Source organism: Aquila chrysaetos, chromosome 3 (assembly GCF_900496995.4).
Source record: "Aquila chrysaetos chrysaetos chromosome 3, bAquChr1.4, whole genome shotgun sequence".
Classification (NCBI taxonomy): Eukaryota; Metazoa; Chordata; class Aves; order Accipitriformes; family Accipitridae; genus Aquila; species Aquila chrysaetos.
In genome coordinates this window covers 2,937,501-2,954,654 of record NC_044006.1, presented here as the reverse complement: position 1 = coordinate 2,954,654, position 17,154 = coordinate 2,937,501, and the positions used below count along the sequence as shown (strand labels likewise).

The 17,154-nt window shown below is 50.0% G+C and overlaps 1 long non-coding RNA gene across 1 annotated transcript; it reads left to right on the top strand.

Moving 5' to 3' along the window:
- The first annotated feature begins 2,554 nt into the window (after positions 1-2,554).
- Positions 2,555-5,745, top strand: LOC115339778. The gene is made up of 2 exons (XR_003922835.2): positions 2,555-3,405; positions 4,618-5,745. It is a non-coding gene; the product is annotated as an uncharacterized LOC115339778 (long non-coding RNA).
- Positions 5,746-17,154: the final 11,409 nt, after the last annotated feature.

Here is a 17,154-nt window from a genome sequence, read left to right as displayed (position 1 = left end):
CTAAGTCGCTAGCATGGGGCTTCGCAGTGACAGGAGGTTTGAAATACCCCGTCCCCGCTTCGCTCCGGGGAGGGGCGGGGGGGAGAAGTAAAATAAAACCCGCGGGTTTTATTGTCGGGGAGGATTCTTGAAGGGGGGGGGGGGGGGGGGAGAGGCGGGTGAAGGAGCGCGCTCTGCCCGCACGGGTGACAGACAGACCGACCGACCGACCGACCTCCCCCCTTCAGCTGAGTAAAGATCTCTCTGGAAGGGGGCAAGAAGCAAAACACCTCCTGTTTATGGGGAGAAACAATCCCCCCCCCCCACCCCCCCACCACGCACCCCCGAATTGAACCCTACACCCCCGCGCACCGCTGCTGCCCGCTCCGCTCCTTCAATACCATGGACAGCGAAACCGGGGCCGGCCCGGCGCCGGGGCCGGGGGGGGGGCGAAGCCGGGGCAGGGGCCGGTACCGGAGCCGGGGGGGCCGGGGAAGGGGCCGGGACCGGAGCCGGGGACCGGGGAAGGGGCCGATACCGGAGCCAGGGACCGGGGAACAGGCCGGTACCGGAGCCGGGGTGGGGGGGGGGGGGGGGGGCCGGGGCAGCGGCCGGTAGCAGGGCCGGGGGTCGGGGGGGTCGGCAACCCCGCCACCCCCCCCCCGGGTATCCCCGGAGCTTCTCCCCGGCTTTTGGCAGGTCTGGTCGGGAGCATCCTCGGGGCTGGGTGCGGAGGCCGGGTCCGAGTGTGTGTCCGTCCCCCCCACACACCCCGGGGGTGGGCCCCGTGCAAAGGGGGTAAGAAGAGTGGTTTCCTCCGTGTTAATTTGTTGAGGTTGTTTTCTTTGAAATCGATAAAAGATTGAGAGCCTTGGTCTGTCGGAGTAAATAGGTCAATATGGAATAGGCTCTAAATAAGGAGATTTTTTTTTTTTTTTTTTAAAGTTTCAGAAGACGAAAAGCTAAGGGAAAATTCCCTTCACTGCATAATGTCAAATACTGATTTTCCCCGGTTTGGTGCTTATGTCATGAACTGCAGCGTTATAAAAGAGAAAAATATACATGAATAGGGACGGAGGCTCACAGTGCTGTGGCTGCCCTTTAAATATGGCTCTTGAGCTTGGAAGGTGATATTTCACCTCGCTGCAGAGTATTTCTGCTCATTCATCGGTAGCCAAACGTGGCCCACCACCTCTTTATGAGCTGCTATTTGGAGGCAGTTTTCCTCTCAGAGCCTGGTCTAGCATGGCACGACTCTCAGAAAGGGAGACGCCATCCTCAAAACAATTGTTTTGATATAGTGGGGAAGGGAATAGATCCCTCTTCCAGCGGTTATTACCTAGCTGTCCTGGAAATGCTCACACTGCTGGGGCAGGGAGAGACTTCCAGAGCTGGAGCAAGACGCCTTCCATCAAAACAATTGTATCCTGCCTCCCAGCCGAAACCAGGACACCCCGCCTTACCTCCTTCCTAAGAAGAATGAAAATACCACAGTGCATGGAAATACACACAGGCAAATAAATCCTCGCCTGAAAGCTATTCCAGCGAATACGCATAGCACTGCTGGCCATAAAAGTTACTCTGGATGGGGAATAAGGGCGTGTAGAAACCCACAGACCTGGACCTCCCATCACAAAAATCAGTGTGAGTGTGAGTGTGTGTGTATACACATATTTTTTGGGGGGGGGGGGGGGGTGTCTGGAGGGGGAGGGATGCATAATTAGCAGTGAAGAAGCGGCTTGCTTACCGAAAAATTAAACACACGCAAGGCTTCTAAGCAAGACCTCTCCTAGCTGGACATAGCCAGCTTGTTGTTAAACACGTTTTCTCTCCCCAGAGATGAAATTCGGTGACCCTAGATAAATAAATAAATCCTGGTGCCCATTTCCACTGTAACAGCCGCACCGTGATGAGGTTTGTAAGTTTAACCAACAAGAGCTGCAGCAAACCCATGTCTGACTGCTTTCCAGCTCGCAAAATGGATGTGGTGGAAGCACATAGTGAGACACCAGCTAAACTGCAAGCGCAGGATGCCCGAAAGGGACAGCACGGCGGGTAGAGCTGCCTGGATGCCACAGCATAGGTTAGAGCAGGTTGAGGGCAGCAAATCTATAGGTGCTTTCGGCGTTTTCCAGGGTGGAAGTCTTAAAAAAAAAAAAAAAAAAATACTCTCTTGGTTTGTCACTTGGAAGTCAAAGCCATTTCCTTTCAGGTCCTTGCTCCTTTGAGTCTGTGCTCATGTAATATTAAGAAAAATCTAGCATTAAACCCCAAAATATAAAATTCATATTGTATATTTAAAGGGAACCTCTTACTTTATATAACTCAGGACACATTGTCTCTTCTTGGAGAGAACGGGGGTGAAATCCTACACATTTCTTAAAAAAAAAAAAAAAAAAAAAGAAAACACGTTTTAAAATTAAATCCATGTCAGCTTTAAAGAAAATTATCGCTGATGTCTTTTTGAGCTTGGAAATATAACTGTAGGATGCAGCTTTCCCCCCCCCCTCTGCCCCCCCCCCCCCCCCCCCTCCCAACCAAAAAAAAAAAAAAAGAGAGAGAAAAAAAAAAAAAGAAAAAGCAACAGAATATATAAAGCTCCTCTGATTAACAGTTTAGGTGCAGAACCCTATTTATAGGGTATGCGCTCTCCTATAACGCCTCGATCCTCCAGCCCATAGCGGTACATTATTGATGCAGCTGCAAGTGCTCAAAGCTTAAACAATATTTTTTCCGAAAGCCCCAGCAGCCCGCCCGGGAGGAAGGTGGGGACGGGCTGGCGATGGAGTCCTGAATGTTACTCCTCCAGTTTCAAGGACATCTTGCTGATGAGGATTTGGTTAATGGAGGAGAACTTATGTCCTAGCGGTGACGTCATTGGGTCCCAATGTAATCCTCTTGTGCTGAACCCAATCAGCAGATGTGCTGAGAGCCGGGATGCGGAGAAGAAGCTCTAATCCCTTAGACTGGATGAGATCAGCTGAAACAGCCAGGACTAGACCCCAAACCCCTCTGCTAGGAAGATCAAGAGAAAAGGGATAAATTGAGAGAGACGCCTCATAACCCCTTTAAAGAGCTTTGGAGAAGAGAAGAGAAAGATGGGTGGTGCACCAAGTTCATCTTGCTTTTAAAGCCTAGCGGGAGCCTGGTTTTCACTCTGATGAGGTCCTTCTGCATTGTTCCAGGGCAGGAGGAGAGAGGAAAAAAAAAAAAAAAAGAGAGAGAGAAAAGGGAAAAAAAAAAAAGAGAGGAAAAAAAGTCTGAAATTCAAAGATAATGAGAGACTAGGCGCTTTTCTTATTCATCTCCAGCTTGCCTACACAAAAACAAGCGTCCTGAGCCACGGGAGGGCGTTTGCACTGGATCTGAGCGAGGCAGCAGAGTTTGTGCCGCCGGAGCCGCCGAGCCCTGCTTCCACTGGAGTGGGTAAATCTGCTAAGAGCTAGTCTTGCCGAGCTGTAATTACGGGGTTTGGGCGACAATGGTGGGAGAGCGACCCAGCTCTATTGCTAACTTGGAAGAGCATCAGGATTTTTTTCTCCCCTTGTGCAAGCGACCTTAATGGGCTTGTGATTTTTTTTTCTTCTTTTTTTTTTTTTTTTTTTTTTTTCCCGGACAAAAAGGAAGGGGAGGAAGGGGAGGGGGTGAGGATTTTTCAGACGCGGTATCTAGAGAGAGCAATCGTCCTAAATTCATAAGGCGCCTCTAAGTCCGACGGCGAGCAACGAAACCGGTTTAATTGCTTTACCCCTTTTCGATCCCTCTCAATTTTTTTTTTTTTGCATTATTTTTTTTTTTTTTTTTTAAGTGGAGCGATTCTTGTGCCGAACCGCGGCGGAGCAGAGAGCTGGGAAACGCGTGTTTAACCTCCGCCGCTTTCCCTTCGGGAGGAGAGAAACGGGTTCCCTTTGCCTTGCGAGCAAAGAGAAACACACGAGCGGGATTTTCATGTTGGGCTGGGGAGGGAAGCGGGGGGGGTCCCCCCACCTCTCCGGCAGCCATCCCGGGGGCTCGGACGGAGGCGGCCCGGCGTGGGGGGGGACCCACTCCCGCAGCCCCGGGACCCGGAGGGGGGGTCGGGGGTTGTGAAGCGTCTCCGGGCTCTTTGCCACGGCTCCTGCCTCCGTGCCGGGACGCAGGTTTGTTGCGAGCTGTCCTCGGCTGTTAGTAGGAGTAGTATTAATTATGATGACTATTATTCCCAGCCGTATTTTTATCGCTAGTAGGGCCGGAGCTCGGGATATATCCGTCTGTCCGTCCCTTTGCCCCCGGGGTTTGTTCCGCGCCCGGCGCTCAGCATCTGCCCGGGTGCGATGCAGCGGGGGCGGCTGGCGGAGCCCGGGGAGGGGGGGAAAAAGGGGGAAAAGGGGGTCCTGGCGGGGGGGGCGATGCTGACCCTAGCAGGGCGAGGAAGGAGGTGGGGGGGGATGGCAGCCCAATACACTCCCCCCTCCTTCGCCCCGCTCCACCGCCCCCGGCCCCGCCGCGCCTCCGCGGCCGCCCCGGCGGAGGGGGGCCCCGGGCGGCGGGGAGGGAGGACGGCGATCCCGGCGGGGTGGACCCTGCACTGACAGCCTCTCTCTCTTTCTCTCTCCCCCCCCTACCCCCCTATTCCCCCCCCCCCTTCTCTCCCGCAAGCCCCGCTCGCCGCCTGCCCTGCTCCGAGCGGGGACAGCCCGAGCCCCTCTCTGCGTGTTCACAGCGGACCTTGATTTAATGTCCATACAATTAAGGCACGCGGTGAATGCCAAGAGAGGAGCCTCACAGCTTCATTTTCATGGAAATTGGGGACATAAACCCTCTAATTACACTTAACAACAGCCACGGAGCGATCTATGGAGCATCCTCGGCCTTTTGACAAATAGGAGTAACAATGCCGCCAGCGCCTGGCGGGGCAGCTGTCTCCTCGCATTAACGGGGCACTGGGGGGGGGGCTTGGGGGGGGAAAGAGGGGAGGGAGGCCCCGCTCCGGCACCGCCGGGGCTTGCGGGGGCTCCCGGCGTACAAAGGGCAGGAGGAGCGGCAGGACAATGCGGGCAGAGCTGGGGCGGGGGGGGGGGGGGGGACCGCGGGGAGAGAGAGAGAGAGATCCGAGGAGTGGGATGTGGGTGAGGGGCCGGGGGTGGGGGGGGAAATGCGGTCCCTCGTTGCAGAGCGAGGGTCGTGTTCCCCCCCCCCCAGCCATGCAAAGGGACCCCCCCCCCTCCCAAGAGCAAGGGACATCCCGCTCCCCTTCCCAGCTCTAGGAAAGGAGCGCAGGCCTCCGCAATGCCGTTCAGAAAAAAGCACCCCTTTGGAGGTTTTTTTGGGGAGGGGGGTGCTTTTTGCCTTTTTTTTTTTTCCCCACTCGCTTTTTTTTGTTTGTTTGTTTTTTCTTTTTGCCGTTACCCCCCTGCAGCCCTGCTCCCGCGTCCCTCCATTGCGCTCGGGCTCGGCCATGCGGCCCCCGCTGCGCTGCGCTGCGGAGCCGCAACACGGGTCCACAGTCCTGTCCTGCCTGTCTGACCACCCTCACAGCCCCTTTGCAACCCAACTGTTCGCAGAACTAAATTATGAGCCTGCTTTTTTCCAAAAGCCGGACAGGTCCGGCAAGGCGAGGGGCTGCAGCACCGCAGCCGCCCCAGTGCCACCTCCGACCCCGAGGGGCTCCGTCACCGCAGCCTGCAAGGTGGGACGCATCCCCTTTCGCGGTCTCCAGCGAGACTGCGGTAGCCCACGTCGGTTCTTAGGTTAGGCTTTAGACCTCAATAAATCTCTGTTGTAAGACTCGTGTTTTCAGCTTCCTAAAGACACGCCGAGCCCCGAGTTTGAGCCTCCCGAGAGCTGTGCTTGGGCAAGGGAAGATTTAATTATTTGGCTGCAAAAAGCCATATAGCTGGATTCAGCCGCATACACACAACTCTCTGCATCCCCTCCCCTCTTCATCTCTGCTCCACTTTTATCAGCATTGCGTCTGTCCACGGAATCGAGTCCATAGACATCTCCATCCTCCATCCCTGCAGTGTTTGACGTGGGACACGCGACCTTGTCTGCAACGGAGATGTCAGTAGCAGAGCACTTTCCTTGTTTAGGAGAGGGGGAAAAGAAAAACCTTACTGTACCTTGTGGGATTGCTTGATTTCATGCTCGCCTGTGAAAAGCAGGCACTTTTAGGTAGGGCTCCTGGGGGAAGCGGGACAAGGAAAGGGAAGAAGCAGAGGACACGGGCCTCGGAGGACAGCAGCGTGGTGTTGAGGAAGGTAGCTGCCTCCCGCTCTCGAGGCTGTTCTGCAGCAGAGGCGTCGCACAACCAAGCAGTTGAGAACGGGTCATGCCTCCAACCCTGGCAAGAGGCAGGAGGGAGGACGCACGCCATGCCCATACGGCTACATCGAGCGGTGCAGCAACCCACTCCTCTCCTGCGGACCTGATCCTGAGCATTGCTCCAGCAAGGCCAGGTACCGTGTAACTGCAGAAGCTCACAGGGCAAGAGGCTGCGAGGTGCAGGAGGGCCCAGCTTCATCAGGAGGGCTCTAGAGGCACAGAGATCCTTAAGAGAAGCTGGATTTTTCCCCTCCCTCTTTCCCAGTAGATCAGCGCAAGTACCAAGGTGTCGGAGACCTGCTTGCTCCCACGTCCATCAAGCGCTGCAAGGTCACAGGACACATTTTGACCTCATTTGCCCCCGCCATAAGTCAGGGGCTATGCGGTGACTGGATTCACTGCTGGGGGAAGGGACATCTGTATCGCCCCGATCTCTTCCACGCAACCCTGCGGGGGCAGATTTCCAGCCACGGGGCAGTTCTGCTCTTGAACAAGTCCTCGGTTCTTTGCAAAGCAGGTAGTGAGGGCTAAGACGCCAAGTGCAGGGAGCCAGACCCCACTAAACCTAAAGCTGGCCTTAAGAGACAGAAGGGAGCGAGTCACTCCAAGGTAATCTGCAGTGCAGCAGGAAAGCTGCTGGCTCCCTCCAGGGGCCACCAAGAGGCCAAGGACAGCTCTGAAGGAACGCAGGTAACTGGGGTCTGCGTGGGGCCCGATGGACTGGACTGGGCCTGGTCCCCAGACTGGTGCACGACGGGGATTGAGAATCAAGATCGATCGTGCCATGACGGCGCAAGCCAGATGCTCGTCCTGGACCAGATCCCTCTCCGGGTTTGCAAGGGAGGGAGTCGCACAGACTCCTCAGCAAACAGGACTGCCTCGGTTCTCAAATGTTCTCTCCTTCCTCGCGCTTCCCATGTGCCCCTTTCTTCTTAGCCAAGAGGGGATTTAGGAGGTCAGATCACTTAGATGTAACCCTCTTCCCCCCCACAACCCCCTCTCCAATGCAACCTCCAATTTATTGCTCCAGCGTGCCTGGCGATAGCAGTCCCCGTCCCCAGGCTGCAGCTGGGGCTCTGCAGGAGAACTGCCTGCTCCACGCACACCCCACCGAGCACGGTCACGGGCTCCGGGGCCACTGCACTGCAATGAGCCTTTCACGCCAGTCTGAAACGAAGGGAGACAAGCGCGTGAGCCAGCAAGAGTCAAACCAGCTACGGCTGGCAGATGGAAAAGCAAGAAAGGCTGGTGACGGAGCCGGCCATGGTTTCACTTTGCATGTTTTCTGCTCATATACTGACCCCTATTTGTTTAGGTAAGTCAAGGCTCAGTCACCTGGGAGCGGAGGGTTATTGCACAGAGGCCTATGTATGTCCATAAAACTGCCCCCACCCTGCCTCCTCCATCGTGTTTTCTGCTCAGTGGTGGGATCCCATGTTCTCAGGAATGGAGTCCCACTCCTGTGTCAAAGCCAGCTCCTTAGCCTTGGTTGCCGGTGATCCTACAGCGATTCCTGGCTGGCTCGGAGGCTTGCTCTGCTCAGGGTTCAGCTGGGGGCACCTCCTTCAGGAGGTCACACATTCTGCAGGCTGGTTAGATGAAAAAAGCCCCCAGAGCAACACTATTAGCCACCCAGCAAGGACAGCACCGACACCAAGTCATCTCCGGTCCCAGGCACCACCTCCTTTTCATTCAGAAGGAGGATTTATCCAAGATCAGATGTATACCTCTGTGCCAGTCACAGCTTTAGTGAAGTCCAGTTTCCTGATGGAAAAGCCTTGGGGAATATGAGCTGGTCTTTGCAACAGTGGGTCTGGATCAGGCCATTCCATGATGGAGTCATCACAGAGGACAAATTACCATCTTATTTCCCCTGTACAGTTCCCCAACACTCAGGAGAGCCACACAGTTTCCCCCCCGCACCAGGGAAAAGTACAGCTGGGTCCAAGTTGGGGTGAGAAGGAAGATTTACCTTTAACCCTCTAAGCACCCCTTCCTTGTAGATGTACACAAAGCACCAGTCTCCACTCCTTATTCATGCGACAACTGCTCGGGGAATGGCTTTGCATATGACTGCCTCATCGTATACAAGTCCTGACATCAGTCATTAAGGAATGGTTAAAAAAATACATATCTTTGCTCTCAAATCACCACATGGCAGACGGAGCTGTCTTGTCATCCCACTGCGTGCGCCAGGCAGGCCCCAGGTTTGAGCTACCTCGAGAAATACAGGGACTGCTTGCAAATAGGATAAGGAGAAACAAATCTGGGCAGAGGCCCGATCTGGAGGGAAGGTTTGATGATATGGGTGGGTAAACCTGAGAAAGAAAGAGGTTAGGGGAAAGAGGATAACAGTCAAGTGCATAAAAGGCTGCTGTAAGAGGAGGGAACCACCCAATTTCCATAGCTGTGTAGGTAGTAACGGGCCTGACCTGCAGGAGGAATGATTCAGGTATTAGGAAAAGAGCTTTCTGGTGGAAAGGATAGAGAAGCACTGAAACAACCTGGGAAGGAGGAGAAATTCTTGCCTAGGGAAGATACTGGAGAAGCACCTAGCAGGAGTCCCAAGGCAGCACTGGCCCCTCCAGCCTTGTGCAGAAGGCGCCACAAGCAGAAAGTGGCATCACACATCTATTTCCCCTGGAAGAACGGAAAAAGCCCCCAACCATCTTCACGTCTTTTCCTAAGCCCAAAGAGTTCGTCTGTGTCACCACAGGGACCTGGAAAGGTACCACTGCTCGAGTGGCAATGACAGAGTGCAGTGTCTATAAAAGCCCAGGCTTGACATCCTCATATAAGAATGAGGTAGAGGCATCCCAACAGAAGTGATCAAATTCAAGGTGTAATTTTTTTCCAGACAGGTAGAAATAGGATGTACCTTCATCAATCCTATGGCAATAATCCTATTTGGGATTAATTCCTCACACGGTGTGTCCCAAGCCAGCTCAAAACCAATTGAGAGCATTACCAAGGTATAATACTCCCAGGTGACATTCCAGAGGGACCGCTATTTTCTTTCATCTCCTAATAGCTCCCTTTCAATGAACTACACACCTTCCTGGGTATGTTTGCAGAAACAGAGGAAAACAACAATAATCCGATGTGTGTAGGATTTTATATATATATATATATATATATATATATATATATATATATTTTATACAGCTGTATCTGCAGCTTTCTTGTCCCCCTGAAAAGGACATGCCCAGGGGACTTCCAGAGCCTGACAGGGAAGGAAGGATTTGAAGCACTCGCTGGAGGACCCTGGACTCTGTCTGCCCTACTCTCCAGGGAGGGAAGAGGAGGTTTTTTAGGCTATCGGGACAATTCCCCTCACCTGTAGCACAGCTTTCGCAGCCGGGGCTGCTAGAGTTTTGATATCAGTAGGTGAGGGACTCTCTCTGTGCCCTGCCGAGCTAGCCTGTATTTTAGAGTAGCTTTCCCCACGCTGTTTGCAGAGTGGCTATAGGACTACGAGAGCACAGGGATCGTTTTCACGAGCTGCTCTCATAACCCTCTAAGTAACCCCACCGTCAGCTGCTGCCCAGCTTAAGCAGGCAATACCTGTTTAAACTTTTATCACCCTTATTAAAAAGAGAGAACCAAGATAAAACCAGTTCCTGCAGAAGCAAAGAAAACAATAGCAGGACAAAGCCACTCTGCCTCTTGCAAAGGCCCAGGTGACCGCAGGATGGCACTACTGCCTCTTCTCCTTGAGGGACATCATGGCCTGGGCCAGGACCTGGAATCAGAGAGGAGAGGGCTGCTGCAGGCAGTGCTCGTGTTGATCACCTACCCAGCGTTTTGGCCTCCCAGGTGGTGTTTCTGTCACTTAACCGCCGATGAATGATTCAGTATCCTGCATCTATGGCGGGCACTGAGTTACGAATTTGGTTTCAAGGCTGTGGCTTGAATTCAATTTCATTCTGAACTGGGGAGGCAATTCTGCCTCCTTCCGCCAGTTCGGCCCCACTTTCTCAGTGGCGAGAGCAACCTCGCTGCTCTGGCGCTTACAGAAACAACCAGAAGTGATGTTGTACTAGATTCTTTCACCCTCTGCTTTTTAGTCCATCGTCCCTGTCCTCCACTGGCTTTGCCACTCCGACTCAGCTCTGAAACCCTCTCAGCCTTACGGAGGAAAAGTGGCCAGGCATCCTGCAGCCAGCCTGTTACCCATCACTTCTGCCTCCTGGTGCCTAATGTCCCCTCTGCAAAGTGCAAGAGGCTGCTGAGGAAGAGGCAGGCAGCCCTCGCACAGCTTTCCTTCGGGTGGGAGGCATGGCTGCTGCTGTGCACAAGGTGGCACTAGCTCTCCATCTTAGCGAGAGGCTGCAGGAACCTGTGGGAAACGAGCTGCCGATGCAAGATGCAAAGCAGGCGTTGGATTACTCCTGTGTCAGAAGATACGTGCTCAGGTTCCTTCCCTCATACTCTGGCCCCTCTCTGGGTACTCAAAACACCAGCCGACCTGCTCACGCACAGGTCCTTTATCTTACAGACAGCAAGACTGGGTGCCAGGGCTGCCACTTCCATGGATGCGCTGGATGTTGGCCAAGAGCTCGCGTCTAAAATGAGAAGTGTGCAAGGAACATAACCTTTCCTGCTGGTCTGCAAATTAGTGCTGCGATAAAGTAGACCATCTGAAGCCCTTTCTCCCCATAAGGGTGGAAGGTTAGAGTCTTCACCTAGCTCACCCTTAGCTGAGTTCTCCCTCCTTTCACTTATTTCCACAGGTTCCCCAGCTGAGAGTCACATGAACGTGTTCCTTCTCTGTCCCCCGAGCCCCACAGGCAGCACAAGCCTCGCCTTCCCCAGGCTTGCCCCTCCTAAGTTAACTGTGGTACCCAGCCTCCGGAGAGACTGGATGCTCTGCAACACTCCACCACACAGTGGTAACCTCCAATCTGCCCCCACCACCTCGTTCCAGGAAAGCTTCTATCCCTTCCCATATGGAAATGGCCAGCTGATTCAGAGCTGTTCCCGTTTTGCGCAAAGAAACGATCAAAGGCTTGCTTGCAGCTGCTGAGCCCTCCTAAAAGACATCCCACGGGGTCCTGCAGCAAGAGGGGCTGCGCAGTGTTGATGCCAAGGCACAAGGCTGCCAAATCCAGGAACAACCAAGTTGCAGGCTCGGAGCATAAGGCATGAGACGCTGACACCTAAGTGTCTGGAAATAAAATAAGGGGAGGGGGGGAGAACTGGGATGTAGGAAAGGAGCACTGGAAACTGGCCAGTGGAAGCAGGAGGACACAGGGGGCTGTTTTACTGTGCTGCCTGGCAGTCTGCTACTGTAGACTCTGTCTGCTGGCAGCACAAACCCTTCACATCGAAGGCTCCCCCTTTTCCCAGCGCAGCTAGCAAATAATGGCTAGACAAAGTCAGAAATTTACACTACCAAAATCCTGATGCAAAACTTTATCTCCTGAAAGCCCGTCATTTCGCAGCTAAATTCAGGTGCAGACCCCAGAGAGAGAAAAGCTTTTGGCATCATTACAGGAAAAGATCCAGAAGTGCTGTAGGAAGTTACATTCCAATTAGCTTCACATCAACGGTGGGGTAAGCATTACAAAGCATTTAAAAGATCAAAAGCAAAAGCACAGCTTGAGTAATAGGGACCAAGGTGGTTTCAGCTAGGAACAGTTGTGGTTAATCTGATGGAGCTCTTTGAGGCTGTAACTGCTACAGCAGTCAAAGCGGAGGAAACAGGCAGAGCACAATTAGGTTTGCAGCATGCAGTGGACGAGGCTTTGCAAAAGAAGCTAATGACTGAGATGGGGAGTCCCAGAATAAGTGGATGTGCTGTGGCTTAATGCTCTGGAAATTGCCCAGAAACAAAGATGCAAGCAGGAATGTATTAATGGAAACCTATGTCAGAAGGAAATGATTCCTGGGACGAAGCAATACAGCCAGCTTGTCTGGAGCAGAACAAAAGGCAGTAAGGTAAGACAGAGAGCTCCCTAGGGCAAAGAACTGTATTTCAGTCCTGAACATCATGTTCCACAACACGTCATGCCCCAAACAAGCAATTCTCTCCTTTTTTCGAATAGAGCTGCTGGAATTCTGCTTTTTGTATTCTCTCCATTTTTCTGCTCTAATGGTGTTGGGTTTGTTTTTTGTTTTGTTTTTGTAATGAAACCAGAAACTCCTTTCAGAACAAACAGTGCCAGCAGCACGTACAAGGCCCCATCTAAGTGGGGATGAACAGTTGCATGGCTGTGATCACATCACGGGAAGCCCAAGCATGAGCTATACCAGATTGTGCTAACTGGGAGTTACACTCCCCATATCCTTCCCTCCATGCATTCCGCATATCTGCGGATGACCGGGAATGGCAGGTGAGGGACAAAAGACCTCATTTTGTACCTACTACCTTCCGCAAGGGTTTTGCAACTGATGCATAAGGGAACAAATTCCAGGTGAATGGGACCTAAAAAACATCTCAGTTCCCAGCGCTTTGTAACTTGAGAGCAAGGATGTAAGAGAAAACTCCAGCCTTATTCACACTGGAGTAAAGATGAGTCTTTTAGCTGTAGTCCTTGAATTCACTGCTTCGTTGTTACATTAGTGAGACAGACCACTTCTCAGTGAGATACACTGACTCAAAGACCCCAGCCAGAGGAGTTCCCTGCCTTCTGGAAGTCACATCTTAACTGTGGTGGCCAAGATTCAAAATCATAAATCTGTGAGCTACTACTACCAAGCATGGTATAGGGTCAACTAAAAAAAAAAAAAAAAAAAAAAAAAAAGTAAAACATGCTTGACTCCTGGAACATTCAGCACAAGGGGAAAAGAAACACATCCTGAGTCTAGAGCAGCAGAGACCACACAGGTTAATGAATCTGTTTGCCAGAGAAGGGCGCAAGGCACTGTGGCAGGTCACCAAAAGACTCTGTGATACACTCATACAATTTACTACAAACCAGCTGATTTTCATATGAATTTACTTCTCAGTTCAAGAGGTGTTAAGAACTCTTGGAACAATTTACCAGTCAAATCACATCACCTTAGAGCGATCCATATATATCTATAAGTTTAAATGAATGCAAAGGCCTTGCCCTGTCACAAACATCTCCACAAAGGCATCCTAAAAATGCAGTAGGACCTATGGAAAGAGTCAAAGTACTGACTAGCTCCCTTTGGCTCATCTAACTGAACTCTACTGATCGCCACTGAAATGGCAACGCTGTTAACTGTATCAGAAACAACCAAATTAGCACCACTGAGATGATCAGGATCCCTGCAGTAGGATTCTTGGCATGCAGTTTGCTATTACATCTTCTCCATATTCACTAATTCTGATCCTTTACCATGCACTAGCTGTGCTAACTCTGCAGCCTAGAGTGTAAATCTAATCATTGAAATAAGGCATTTTGTTTTTTTACAGTTAGGGTTCAATTAAAAAAAAAGTATGGGCAGGACTGTATGGGAAGAGGAGCAGCCCTTAGTGACAAATGGCCCAAGCGTCTTAAGACAGCTTTACTACTAGAGAAAAGATAACACTGAATAAAATCCTTCTTGTCTTATCAGTGCTTTTACATTGTAAAAGAATTGCAGAGCTTTGCAAACCCATTGCTTTTTTATTTATCTGCAAGTTCTTGCAGGACTGAAAACCCATCCTTGCAGAACCCCCTTGTCACAGGTGGGCTGTAATTGCCCACCATGGGACGTGCTTTTACAGCATGGGCAACTGGGCAGGCAACACACCAGACTACTTCTCTGACGAAGGTTTTCTAAAAATGTGAAAAAGGGGTTGGTTTCTCTGCTCTGTAGCTCTGAAAACAGTCCCTGATGTACACTGTGCCTTCCAGCCCTCCTCCTTCCTCTGCTATTTTATTTCATTTTAATCATCCCACTTTTCTCTTTGTTATCATCATTAATACTTTTAATGCGTTCCTTACAAGAAACAGGGTGAGATTGCCAGCTAGTGGAAATCAGCAGTGTCTGGGGCCGTGCCAATTCTCTGCAGCTCAGACACACAGCAATACAGTTACCACCTTTTCATTTGTATAAAGAAAAACCCAGCGCTATTTCTTACTGTACCTCTCTGAAGCATACAAATACATATAAGTTTGTATATATATATACACACAGAATATACACAATACATAAAAGCTACTATCTAATGGAGAAATCCCAGTGTTCATTCCAGACTGTGATTTCTTTGAAAAACTAATGGCTTATTATGTGCAGAATGTTCTTATTCTATTGAGGATGAAAAGTGCCTTGTAAAATTAAGTCTGGGAAAGCTGCAAAACTAACTGCATTGAAAATTATGAAATTAGATGGTGAAGAAAATCCATTTTCATTACCCAGGACTGTGGGGCTCCTGTTTGTACAACACTTATTTCCTGTGGGCAGTGGTGGCAGAGAGGTACTGCCTATAAATCCCCCTTTCTCTGCAATGTGATGGCTCTTGTAACTAATCTTTCAAACAGTCTGAACATTTGCTGCAGTCACCATGCTAGAGATGCTTTCTGCCTCTGGACAAACTTTACCAGACTGACTAATGGCACAGCTGGGTTCCTGGGAATAATTCAAACGGCTTCTTTATTGTTCTATGAGCAACAACTGAGGCATGCTTTAATAGCCACGAGCCTCTCAGGAAAGCACATGTGGGCTTCTCACTGCAGGTGTGCTGGTGAAGCTGATGACCACACATACTGTACACCACCTATTTTTCCTCCCCGCCTCCTATCTTTCCATTTATCTCTAACATAACCACACCCTTACACTTTAAACAACAAGAAAGAACAAAAAATCACAGAATTACTTTCGCATTTGCCACCTTTCCCCCCACTTTGCTCTGCTTTAGCTTCCCTGGTCCCCAGCCATGCCTTTCTGTTCGCACTGCAGAGCTGATGGGGAGGGTCTCCTATGCTCCACTTGCAGAGCGAGCTTCTCTACAGGCTTTTGACTACAAACAACCTCAATGCCTGGAGTATTTCTGAACGAAAAACTGCGTACGTTCAATGACTGAAAAGCACAAAAGTGCTGCTTCATAAATGCCTTGTATCTTTTTACTTACCCTCTTCATTACCTCTATGGGCCACTTACTTTCTAGAGCATCAGTCCATCAGGAAGAGGTGCTGAGAAGGAAGGGGGCTGCATGCCCTTTCAAATCATAACACAGGTCATATTCCCCAGAGCAGGTGATAATTTTGTGTCTGTTTCTGAGGATGGTAATGCCTCACAACCCACTCTCATTTCACCAGAAGGGTTTTGAAATTTAACAGGAGGAATCTCTCTGCAATTTGTGATCTGCAGGTTCACATCCGTGGTTGTGTTTATTATTTAAAATAAACCCTAATGGATTAATAACAACAATTTAAAAAACCTGTTTAAAGATCACCCTGTCTGCCAGTCTTTTATGAATACTCTCCTTCTAGGATTTATCTTCCACTATCACATGCTTTGAAGTAACTGAATTAGCAACATGTAGTGTTTTCCGATCCTCAGCAAGGTCAGTAAGTTAAGGAAAAATCTGAAATGATACCTGGCTCATAAAATCACTCTTCCTCCCCATCTAGTATTTTACTCACTATGGGCAGATTACATTTCCCATAGGAGCTCATTAGTGCTGCTCTTTGCTCAGCATCAGGAAATCTTTTGGAGTTGTCTTTACTCCCAGCTGGTAAAAATGGCTTTTTGTTTCGTCTCCTGACTTACTGCCCACCACTCACCAGTTCCAAAGTGGCATTTATAGAAAGACAGAGCTTTTGGACCAAAAAACCCCACGATGCTTCTAATCTTGATGATGACAAATGAGTGAACCGTCAAGTTATGTGAACCAAGTGTACAGCCAAGGAACAATGAAAGATACCCTTGCCAGACTAACAGGTTAAAACAAGGAACTCTTGTTCCTTGTCAGAGCAAACAAGGAGTTATTACAGTTTTAATGTTTTAGTTGTAATTTCTATTTTACAGAGGTCAAATATATAAAACTAGAGGACACAAAGCAGACTCCCTCGGCTTCACTTTTAAAATGCTGCACACCTACTGGAGTGATGCTAGATGCTGATATACCTCCTTAATTGTTTCTTTTGTTCCAAATTTCTGTTGGCTGCTCTGGCATTAATGAAAAAAACATAAATCACTACAACACCCTGGCTCCAAAGACTGAACATTGTGAAATAAGCCAGGTTAGTTAAGCAGGTACTACATATAAAACAAGGCTTAATGAAAAAACACTGAATTTGGTGTGATTAAGCGTACAACCAACCAACTGCTGCACACAGTTCAGTTTCAGTAGACTACAATTTAGTATTTTCATTTAAAAGGACATCTCAAGAAAGTTAAGCAGCCACTTACATGGGGACTGAAAAGGGTAAAATATGAAAAAAATCCCCACAACTTGCCGGTGGCTTAAACCAGAAAACCTGCTTTGGTGTCTCAGAATCTAATACTGTCCCAGAAATCGAATCCTTACTGGTAACTGCTTCCTTTGTAACATCTTCCTGACCGCAAGCAGCCTCCATCCTCAGCCGCTGCCGTCCGCCTCTTTAGGCTGTTACCCCTAGTCACTGCTCTATCTCGGAGCGCCTACGGGAAAGTACAAAATATCTCCTTTAAGGACTAAATAATGCAATCTTTAAGCAGAACAGTTCAAAAGACCTATGCAACGGCACGGTTTTGTTATCTGTCCTAACCTGCACCCACCTTCCAGGCTTTGTCCTATCTCAAACCTAAGCAGCAGAAATGGGAAGGATCACAGCTTTCGTGTATTCCAGAGTGCTAGAACGGCTTTGCACGAGTAAAACATCGGCACAGAGGTCTAGAAAGTTTACCAGATAGTTGCACTTAATGCATTTCTAATTTTTCATGCCAGATAGCAATAAATGCCATTGACATGGTTATGAAGTAAGGTTATTAGAG